Below are 9,992 nucleotides of genomic sequence, written 5' to 3'. Positions count from 1 at the left end.
GGTATATAATAGGGACATGTAAACCAATAGAAACATAGCACTGTTGATCACTCTAGGTCAAATTTTTAACTTTAAGCAAAGATAGAGGTTGAAGTTGAGTTTACTTTGTAGGTATTTCTTCAAAGAATTGACCATTCTAGTACAAGTCATTGAAAGCAAACCTATTGAACATTATTTATATCCAACAAAATGTTGTTTATGGGATTCACTTTATTTTTTTATTATTTTTAAATTTTTAACTAGAGGTTAATTGCTTCATAATACTGTGTTGGTTTCTGTCCTACAGCAACGAATCAGCCATGTGCATGCTGAATTGCTTCAGTCATGTCCGACTCTTTGTGATTCCATGGACTGTAGACTGCCAGTCTTCTCAGGCCATGAGTTTCTTCAAGAAAGAATACTTGAGTGTGTTGCCATGCCCTCCTACAGGGGATCTTCCCAGTCCATGGATTGAACCCTCATCTCATTTGTCTCCTACATTGGTAAAAGGGTTCTTACCACTAGTGCCACCAGGGAATCAGCCATAAGTCTACTTATATCCTCTTCCTCTTGAGCCTCCCTCCCATCCCACCCCTCTAGGTCCTCACAGAGCCCCTTGCTAAGCTCCCAGAAGCTTCCCACTGGCTATCTGTTTTACACAGATAGTGTAAATATGTCAGTAGTGTATATATGTCAGTGCTACTCTTTCAACCTGAACCTAGAAATATGGAAAACTTCACAAATTTGCATGTCATCCATGTGTAGAGTCCATGCTTATCTTTTCTGTATTGTTCCAATTTTTGTATATGTTCTGCCAAAGTGAACATGGGACTTAATTTAGATCTAAGGACATGTATAGGTTGAAAGTGAAATGAAGTGCAAAGATATTTTGTGTGAATAGTAACCCAAACCGAACAGGAGTGGCTATACTAATGTAAGACAAAATAGACTTTAAGTTAAAATTTTTATAAGAGACAAGGACATTATAGGATGGCAAAAGGCTTAATTCACCACAAAATATATAGTTATACAGATATCAGTTCAGTCACTCAGTCATGTCCGACTCTTTGCAACCCCATGGACTTTTGCATGCCAGGCTTCCCGGTCCAGCACCAACTCCTGGAGCTTGCTCAAATTCATGTCCATTGAGTTGGTGATGCCATCCAACCATGTCATCCTCTGTCATCCCCTTCCCCTTGTGCCTTCAATTTTTCCCATCATCAGGGTCTTTTCCAATGAGTCAGTTCTTTGCATCAGCTGGCCAAAGTATCGGCGTTTCAGCTTCAGCATCAGTCCTTCCAATGATTATTCAGGACTGATTTCCTGCACCAAAGTCAGACTTTCTAAATATGGAAAGCCAACATTTGTAGGGGTGAAGGGAGCTATATGCAAGTTTTCAATCCTAGTAGAAGATTTCAGTACCCTACTTTAAATACTAGATAGAACAACCAGACAGATGACCAATAAGTAAACAGGACATTTAACCCCAGACAAATTGAAAGTACATATATATTACATTCCACCCAATAACAGCAGAATATGCATTCCTATCATATGCACATAAAGCATTCTACAGGATAGAACACATGTTAAGCCACTAAACAAGTCTTAATAAATTTAATAAGATGAAAATCATACAGCATATATTTTCCAAATATAGTAGAAACTAGGACTCAATAGCTAAAGGAAAATGAGAAAACCCATAAATATGTGGAAATTAAGCAAAATGTTTTTGTATAACCCATGGGTCAAAGAAGAAATCACAAGGGAATTTATAAAATATCTTGAGACAAATAAAAATAAAAACATACTAAAATTTATGGCGTAGGGTAAAAATAATGCCAAAGGGAAATTTGTAGCTGTAACCATTCACATAAAAAAGAAGAAAGACCTCAAATCGACAACGTTACTTTACACCTTAAGAAACTAGAAAAAGTAAAAGCTAAACCTAAAGTTAGCAAAGGAAGGAAATAAAGATTAGACCAGAGATAAATGAAATCTCTATGCAGGTCAAGAAGCAACAGTTAGAACTGGACATGGAACAACAGACTAGTTCCAAATCCGGAAAGGAATATGTCAAGGCTGTATATTATCACTCTGCTTATTTAACTTATATGCAGAGTACATCATCATGAGAAACGCTGGGCTGGATGAAGCACAAACTGGAATCAAGACTGCTGGGAGAAATATCAATAACCTCAGATATACAGATGACACCACCCTTATGGCAGAAAGTGAAGAAGACCTAAAGAGCCTCTTGATGAAAGTGCAAGAGAGTGGAAAAATTGGCTTAAAACTCAACATTCAGAAAACTAAAATTATGGCATCTAGTCCCATCACTTTATGCAAATAGATGGGGAAAAAATGGAAACAGTGACAGACTTTATTTTCTTGAGTTCCAAAATTACTGCAGATGGTGACTGAAGCCATGAAATTAAAAGATGCTTTCTCCTTGGAAGAAAAGCTATATCAACCTAGACAGCATATTAAAAAGCAGAGACATTATTATGCCAACAAAGATCCATCTAGTCAAGGCTATGATTTTTCCAGTAGGCAAGTATGGATGTGAGAGTTGGACTATAAAGAAAGCTGAGCACCGAATCATTGATGCTTTTGAACTGTGGTGTTGGAAAAGACTCTTGAGAGTCCCTTGGAGAGCAAGGAGATCCAACCAGTCCATCCTAAGGAAATCAGCCCTCAGTATTCACTGGAAGGACTGATGCTGAAGTTGTAACTCCAGTATTTCAGGCACCTGATGCTAAGAACTGACTCATTGGAAAAGACCCTGATGCTGGGAAAGATAAAGGGCATGAGGAGAAGGGGAGGACAGAGGATGAGATGGTTGGCATCACCGACTCAATGGGGATGAGTTTGAGTAGGCTCAGGAATTGGTGATGGACAGGAAGCCTGGCGTGCTGCAGTCCATGGGGTTTGCAAAGAGCTGGACCCAACTGAGTGACTGAACTTAACTGAAATGAAATAGAGATTCCCAGATGGTTCAGTAGTAAAGAATTCACCTGTCAAGCAGGAGATATGGGTTCAATCCCTCAGTCGGGAAGATCCCCAGAAGTAGGAAATGGCAAACCACTCCCATATTCTTTCCTGGGAAATCTCATGGACAGAGGACCCTGGCAGCCACAGTCCATGTAGTTCCAAAGAGTTGGACATCACTGAGCAACTGAGCATGCAGGCAAATGAAACAGAATAGAAAAGTGGAGGAATCAATGAAAATAAGAGTAGGTTCTTGGGGAAAAAAATCAATAAAATTGACACACTTAAGCTAAATAAACATTATATACATCTTGTTTGAGATATAAAACTTGGAAGTATCACACTTCTCCAAAAACATTTATTTGCAGTTGTTTCTGTGAGTCTAGTAGAATTAACCATTTTTTTCTTACAATTATTAGTCTCTACATACTTAATTTTTTTCCTAATTATAAAAATATTTTGATTTTTGGAATCAAAATTTGGATCCAAATTACCTAGTAGATTTCAAAGTTAATATACATTTTACTGAAATAAAAATAATTTCTAAGCTTGAATTTCAATTGAACACAAACTATGAAACAAAAACTTAGCTGTTGCTTTGGGGGGAGATGATTGGTCCAAGGAAATCAAAGTGAGGTACTCAAGAAAGAGAGATAGGGAAAAAGAGTAAAACCTGGAACATGTATTAATAAATTTAATGTTGACCACAGTGGAACTCAGTTCTTCCAAGACCTTCCAAGAAAATGTGAAGAACACGTTTCAGAATTTTCCCACCAACACTTTTTTCTATGAAACGTTTAGGGTATTTATCCAGAATTCCTGTGCCCTGTTAATTTGAGCATTGCTGTGGGGAGCACTAACTTCCCCTACACTTTTTGTTGTACTTACTTAATGATGCTTTAAGCGACCTACTGCTGCTTTGAGGAGAGCAAACTAAGATATGCTGAGATATGTGCTTGATTGTTTGATAAATGACATTGACAAGGATGCATTGGAATTTTGTTTTCTATAAGATTGTTGTGAATGGCTGACAGCCAGTATGTGTTGTTGTGTGCTAAAATCACTGCTGAAGTCCATCCTTTATACCATTCAGATCTACACCTGGTGTACATAATTGTACTCTAGCACTACCACTGGTGGATAATTACAATGCTAAAAAAATTAATGAAAATTCTCTTTAAGAAGAAATTCATAAATATTCTTTGAACTAAATTAAAATCCATTTTGATATTGAGAATTCAAATTCATAGCAGTAGAATGTGTAAATTTCCTCAAAATATTCCTAAAATGAAGTAAAATTCTCACTATTCTATTACAGTATTATATACAGTGATATATTTCTTTAATATGAATCCTGAAAGTGATGATATAGCTTTGGCAACTTTTTATTTAATGCTTAAAGATGATTTAGAAAATTGGCAGATTAAAAAGAGATAATTAATTTATTTGTTAACTGTGGTTGTTGTGTGGGTAGAATGAATTATGATAACTTTAGTCAAAATATTTACCTCACTCTTTCCTGCCTCATCAGAAAACACAGATAAGCTAAAACTAACGTAAAATTCCAAATGTCTCACTTTCAGAGAACAGAGATTTTATGGCACACAAAAACAGATTTTAAAACACTTTATAGTATGCATAAAATTGCATCATTATTCAACATTAGCTGGAGATTTCTTATTTATACCTCACATACGTCACAAACTGATTTAAAGAAGCTACTGAACTGAGAAAGATTTGAAAAACTTTTTTGTTGATGGTTCAATTTTAAGTGTTTGATACTAACTGAAACAATGCAATCTTAGTATCAGGCTTTATGTAAATTTGGTAAGATGTCTCCCTTTTCTTTCATTATATATTGTAACTTTCAATATTTGCAAATAAAACTCAGAAAAAAATATAATGGTTGAGCAGAAATTTCTAATAATATATAAAAGGAGTTAAAAAATAAGGTTTTTCTTTCTTCACTGAGTATATCTGTATCTGCAGGAGAAAGTAGGTGAAACCAATATTTTCTGAATTACAATTCCAAATGAATAACATATAAGAAAACAATGACAGTAATCAAAACAGCACAAATTAAAACAAACCACTTGATATGTAAAAACCACCCTTCTTGTTTTTCTCAAGTCAAAGAAAAAAATGAAAAATTTTTATACTCAGATAATAAGTAAACATATCAAAATAAATTGAATGAAACCAAAGCTGTCTTAGAGACATACTTACAGAGTCAAATGTTTAGGGAAAAATCTAAAGAAAATCTAATAAATTAGACATATTTTTCTTTAAAAACCCTAAAAATGAGAAACTTTAAATAGTACATTATAAAAAGCAAATATTGCATATATCAAATGTAAAACTTGCATATTTAGTATTTGAAGAACCAAATACAAAATGCAAAATAATATCAAAGAGAAAATAAATATAGAATATTACTAATGAAGATGATTCAGTTCAGTTCAGTTCAGTGGCTCAGTCATGTCCGACTCTTTGCAACCCCATGAATCACAGCATGCTAAGCCTCCCTGTCCATCACCAACTCCCAGAGATGATAGGAAGGGCATTAAATATGACAATTAAAATATACATTTTAAGTAATAAATTGAAGATCTTGAGGTAATTATTTTACTATTTAATGTTAACTGAAACAAGAAGTAAAATGATTGAATAATCTGTTCAAAAGTTGACAAGATTTATCAAAAAGCTAACTTCTAAACAGATTTTGGCCTCGGGTAGTTTCATAAGTAAGTTTTTAAAAAAATAGATTACAAACATTAGATATCATTCAAAACATGCAGTTTTGAAATCCTAGATAATTAATATAAATAACTGAATGAAATTGAAGATGCCTACTACTACTAATTTTATTTGACATTCCTCACTTCATATATGGAATGAAATATAAGATATAAAATAGGATTTTACTGGGAGGACAAAGAAAATTAATTTTACAATATTTATAATTAATAATGTTCAGTCCAGCATCTAGTCAAAAACAAAATGGTCAAAAGGGTAATTTAATACATTGCTAGTGAGACGGTAAATTAACACTATTTTGTAAACTAATTTTAAAATGTTATCAACAAGCTTCAATCACATGTATCTTTTGAGCTACTTCAGTTCAGATCAGTTCAGTCGCTCAGTCGTGTCCGATTCTCCGCGACCCCATGAATCACAGCACGCCAGGCCTCCCTGTCCATCACCAACTCCCGGAGTACACTCAAACTCATGTCCACAGAGTCGGTGATGCCATCCAGCCATCTCATTCTCCGTCGTCCCCTTCTCCTCCCGCCCCCAACACTTCCCAGCATCAGAGTCTTTTCCAGTGAGTCAACTCTTCGCATGAGGTGGCCAAAGTATTGGAGTTTCACTTTAGCATCAGTCCTTCCAATGAACACCCAGGATCGATCTCCCTTAGAATGGACTGGTTGGATCTCCTTGCGGTTCAAGGGACTCTCAAGAGTCTTCTCTAACACCACAGTTCAAAAGCATCAATTCTTCGGCGATCAGCTTTCTTCACACTCCAACTCTCACATCCATACATGACCATGGGAAAAACCATTGCCTTGACTAGATGGACCTTGGTTGGCAAAGTAATATCTCTGCTTTTTAATATACTATCAAGGTTGATCATAACTTTCCTTCCAAGGAGTAAGCGTCTTTTAATTTCATGGCTGCAATCAGCATCTGCAGTGATTTTGGAGCCCAAAAAAATAAAGTCTGACACTGTTCCCACTGTTTTTCCATCTATTTCCCATGAAGTGATGGGACCAGATGCCATGATCTTCGTTTTCTGAATGTTGAGCTTCAAGCCAACCTTTTCACTCTCTTTAACTTTCATCAAGAGGCTTTTGAGTTCCTTTTCACTTTCTGCCATAAGGGTGGTGTCATCTGCATATCTGAGGTTATTGATATTTCTCCCAGCAATCTTGACTCCAGCTTGTGCTTCTTCCAGCCCAGCGTTCCTCATGATGTACTCTGAAGATAAGTTAAATAAGCAAGGTGACAATATACAGCCTTGACGCACTCCTTTTCCTATTGGAACTAGTAGTCTCTAGTAATTTATAATGAAATAATGAGACAAATTTTCTAAAATTTATGCACACATATGCTTATTACAGATAGGTGTATGATAGCGAAGTATGGCAAGTATATTAAATGCCTAACAGTGATGCATTAATAATGCACAATGTAATTTTATACATAGTCATTTCAGTTTAGATTTTAATAGCTGTAGAAATGGAAGCATACATATTTTGTATACTGTGTGGTATGTGCCACACCAAGGAATTTGTAATATACTAATTACACTGTTTGGAAGTATATGCGCCAAAATCTTAAATATGTTTATCTGTTGTAGGGTCATTTATTTTTTATTGCATTTTTTTAGTGTATTAACATAAGTAAAAGGGAAATAAAACACAGAAGAAATAAATTGCTTTTTATTATAGAGGAGAGGAAAACAGAAAGTGATGTGGCCATAACCCTCACAAATGATGCAGCATGGAACATGGCGGAGTATTAGGATAATGATGCAAAGACCAATACTTCCTCTACATAAATACCATTCATTGAATAAAAGCCACATTGGCCAACATTTTTCAAGACACTATAGAAGCAAGTTGCTTATTTGAAAATACAGTTATATTATTAATAATACGTGACCTTTGAAATTGCTAGATAGAAATGTTAAATGTTCTCTGCAATTAGTGCCAAACAACTATATATAAAGATGATTTTATTATGAGACAAAACAATCATGAGACATAGACAAGGTCAATGACAAAATCCTAAATAAGGAGACAGATTTTTCTCATAGTTTTGCTTCCACAGCTGATGAGCAGGATTTGGAAATTAATATTACACTAGTATAACAAGAGTATTATAACATCTTTGCCTTTGCACTTAATCTTTATTTAGTTTTGGAGTTTTCATTTTGTATTAGGATTTCTACTCTCTCAATATTTTTATTTCTATATACAAGTACCAAAAATAGATCTTTGCAGCAAATATTATTTTATAAAGGCCTAGATAGAAGCTGCTACATCTAATTGGCTTTTTGATGTTTGTTTGATAGTTCATGATAAATTTTTTGATCACCTTGTATATGCCATTTATGTTCCCAGAGCAGTTAGCATGTCCAGAAAATAAACTCATGATATTCCCATACAAACTCAGTCCTCTTTCTGCTGGGACCTATACATCTAGTTGTGAAATCAATAGACATTTCCAGTTACTTTGTATCATTAACCCCAAATCATACATAATCCACTATATTAAGGTTTGCCCCTTTGCCACTTAAATTGTTCTTGGATTCATCTACCTTCTCAATGCCAGAGTCATTGTCATTGTACTGGTCCAAGTCTCCATCATTTATCTTTTGGACTACCACAATATCTTCCTACTTGTTTTCCCTTCTTTGACTGTTGCTTTTCTCTCAGATATCTCTTACATCTTCCTTGTGGTCAAAAGAAAGATACAATTATGGCACTTTCTTAAATTTCTCTCTATTTAATGTTTTTTCTTTACTTATGATTATGAAAATCTTAACAAATTCCTTTATAGCCTTCTTACTTTCTCCAGATTCATCTCAACTTTACTAATTTCCTCCATCTCTGTGCTCCAGGCCTGTTTTCTTGTTTCTGGAAAGTGTCATGCTCCTTTTAGTCGTCCCTGGGATCAGCTTCTATAGTACATTTTACCTTTACTTCCTAACACCAAAATTTTACTGATACATTTTTTTATATAATTATGTCTACAATATTTATCTTTCCATTAGATAATACACTCTTTTAGGATAAACCAAAAAAAAAAGTATATTTCTACTCAATATTTTCAACACATACTCCATTGACGGCACTTATTAAACAGGCTATATGTCTTATTAATGAAGACATATACACAAGGAGAGCATTTCTTAGAGCAGTGATTCTTTTTAAAATTTGAATATGATTCATATACTATAAATTTTACCTGTTTAAGGTGTAGAATTCAGTGAATTCACCAAGATATGCCACGATGATCACTATCTGATTTCAGGACATTTTTACCACTGCTTAAAGAAAGACTTATTAGCAATCATTCCTCATTCACCCCTGAAAAATAAATTACTTTCTGTCTCTATGGATTGTCTATTTTGAACAAGTCCACAGAACAGAGTAATACAATACATAACTTTTCTGTTTGGCTTCTTTCACTAAGTGCAATGTCTTCAATGTTCATCCAGGTTTTAGCATGTATGAATATTTGATACCAATTTATGGCTAAGTAATATTTTATTGTATAGATATACCACATTTTGTTTAGTCTTTCATCAACTGGTAGACAGGCCTGTAGACAGTATGGGTTGTTTCTAGTTTTTGTCATTTATGAAAAATTCTGTACAAACAAATGTGTACCTTTGTATTTACATCTACATTTCTTTTGAGTACTTATCTAAAAGTAGAATTTCTGGGTTTTAGAACTCAATTTTTCAATTTCTGAGGAATTGCCAATGTGTTTTGCAAAACAGTTGCACCATTTACATTCCCATCAGCAATATATGAGGGTTTCCATTCTTCACATTCTTGGCAATATCCTTGCCATTCTTATAGTCACCTCAGTGGGTATGAAGTTGTATCTCAATGTGATTTTGATTTGCAGTTCATGAAGGAATAATATTGAGATCTTTCCAGATGCTTATTGGCCATTTGTATGTCATCTTTGGAAAAAATATTTATTCAAAATTTTTTTTAATTTTTCAATTAAGCCACTCATATTTTTATTACTGAATTATGAGTTATTCATATATTCTTAACACTAGTCCTTTAACAGACATGCTTTACAAACATTTTCTCCCATTCTATGAGTCATTTTTTCCCTTGGTAGTAATCCCTGGCGGAGAAGGCAATGGCAAGCCACTCCAGTACTCTTGCCTAGAAAATCCCATGGACGGAGGAGCCTGGTAGGCTGCAGTCCATGCGGTCGCTATGAGTCAGACATGACTGAGCGACTTCACTTTCCCTTTTCACTTTCACACATTG

General features: G+C 34.7%; 1 non-coding gene across 1 annotated transcript; it reads right to left on the bottom strand.

Moving 5' to 3' along the window:
- Positions 1 to 699: 699 nt before the first annotated feature.
- LOC129541855 (U6 spliceosomal RNA) lies at positions 700 to 804 on the bottom strand. Its single transcript, XR_008682913.1, has one exon. It is a non-coding gene; the product is annotated as a U6 spliceosomal RNA (small nuclear RNA).
- Between the last annotated feature and the right edge of the window lie 9,188 nt (positions 805 to 9,992).

This window comes from Moschus berezovskii, chromosome 4, assembly GCF_049115385.1.
Source record: "Moschus berezovskii isolate FMDL1 chromosome 4, NW_MosBer_1.0, whole genome shotgun sequence".
NCBI lineage: Eukaryota > Metazoa > Chordata > Mammalia > Artiodactyla > Moschidae > Moschus > Moschus berezovskii.
This window is presented reverse-complemented; position numbering and strand designations above follow the sequence as displayed.